Source organism: Etheostoma spectabile, chromosome 15 (genome assembly GCF_008692095.1).
Source record: "Etheostoma spectabile isolate EspeVRDwgs_2016 chromosome 15, UIUC_Espe_1.0, whole genome shotgun sequence".
In the NCBI taxonomy this organism is placed as follows: Eukaryota; Metazoa; Chordata; class Actinopteri; order Perciformes; family Percidae; genus Etheostoma; species Etheostoma spectabile.
This window is the reverse complement of record NC_045747.1, coordinates 10,257,209-10,258,689: the sequence shown is the minus strand read 5'-3', so window position 1 is coordinate 10,258,689 and position 1,481 is coordinate 10,257,209. Positions and strand designations below refer to the sequence as shown.

Below are 1,481 nucleotides of genomic sequence, written 5' to 3'. Positions count from 1 at the left end.
AAAAAAAGATTCTTCAGTCAGTGATGCGCAATTGGGTTTCAGCTTCGCTACAGAACGAATGAGCGACATTTTGCACCAGTGTCAAGCGACATGCATTATACAAAGACTTCCGTTTAAAGCTTTCAAAATAAAAACGTATTCACCCAACAGAAGATTGGTTTCCTTTTATGTTGAAGAGGGTAGCTACGTGATATTGTGTGTGACACCCCCCCCCCCTGACGCTGTCATTTCTGGAGGAATCATTCTATTGTAAGTTCGACGATTTTTTTCAGGGAAGAATAGATTTGTGCCAAAGGGCTAGTTTTTGTGGAGATCTGAAATTGAGAACAGAAAGTGGAGAAGGGCTTGGCTCCTATCGTATAAGTACTGTGTTTCTGAAGAAGCTAATAGGCTACACCTCCAAATGTTTACCATATAGCCTACTAATCATCTTGTTGCTAAATTTGCTGACATTGACTCTTCTTGTACATTATGTAAACAGAATATTGAAACTCACGTTTTTTATTGTGAAATATCCCAAAAAATTGGGACAGATTTGGAGTCTTACTTTTTGGAACCCACTAACTTGGTCTGCACCTTAAAGGTATCAACTGTTTCTACGATAATTCAGGAAATGGTGCTCTTGAGTAGCTAATTAATTTAATCCTTCTGTATGTCAAATGTCTATGTATTTTCACAAGCAGACGTGTTCTAATTCATTATCCTTATCTTGTACACTTTCAACTGAAGTTACTTATCATTGGATAATAAAAAAGTATTTAAATTGTGGACACTGTAGAGATTTGTTTTCCCTCAAACCTCTGTCTAATTGTAATTTTAAATTGAATTTTTTCATTGTAATGTAATTTCATCGTTTGTATCGCTTAGTATGTTTTAATAACAATAATAATAATAATAATAATAATAATAATAATAATAATAATAAAAATAAGGAATCCTGCTTGTGAGGGTACGCGTGCGTGTAGTGTGGGATTATTTTTAACAGATCATTTTACTTAAATACTTCCATATATGTTTTATTGTAAATTCGGGGCAGACGTGCATCACCAAATCTCCCGAAACACCACGAGGTCTGTCCAACAGGCGAAGAATGACACGGGGCAAGCTCCAGCCCACTAACACACGGTCGTAGATGACGACATGGTTGGAGCACTGGACCAGTAAGTCTGTTGACTCCATGGTGGCCGGATCGATTGTTCTGTCACTGTCAAATACCGCTGGCAGCCGGTTTCACAGGTGTTATTACTAAGAAAATTATCGAGACGCAGTGGGGAAACTGAAAGAGACATGCAGATTGACAGCGGTGTATGAAGGTGGTCAGGTGTATGGAAGATGTGGAAAAACTGAACAGGGTGACTAGTGAACAGGTGATGAATGCCAGCCCAATGACATATGTAGCCTACTTTGGCAATGCTAAAAATGCAAAATTGAGGTGAACTCTCTCTCTCTCTCTCTCTCTCTCTCTCTCTCTCTCTCTCTCT

At 38.4% G+C, this 1,481-nt stretch overlaps 1 protein-coding gene across 1 annotated transcript in view; it reads right to left on the bottom strand.

Annotated features, from left to right (window-relative positions):
• aatka (apoptosis-associated tyrosine kinase a) overlaps positions 1-46 on the bottom strand; it is a 30,928-nt gene extending 30,882 nt beyond the window's left edge. Inside the window, exon 1 of the mRNA XM_032536526.1 lies at positions 1-46. This exon is cut by the window's left edge and continues 324 nt beyond it. The gene's annotated coding sequence lies outside the window, so the exon portion shown is untranslated.
• Between the last annotated feature and the right edge of the window lie 1,435 nt (positions 47-1,481).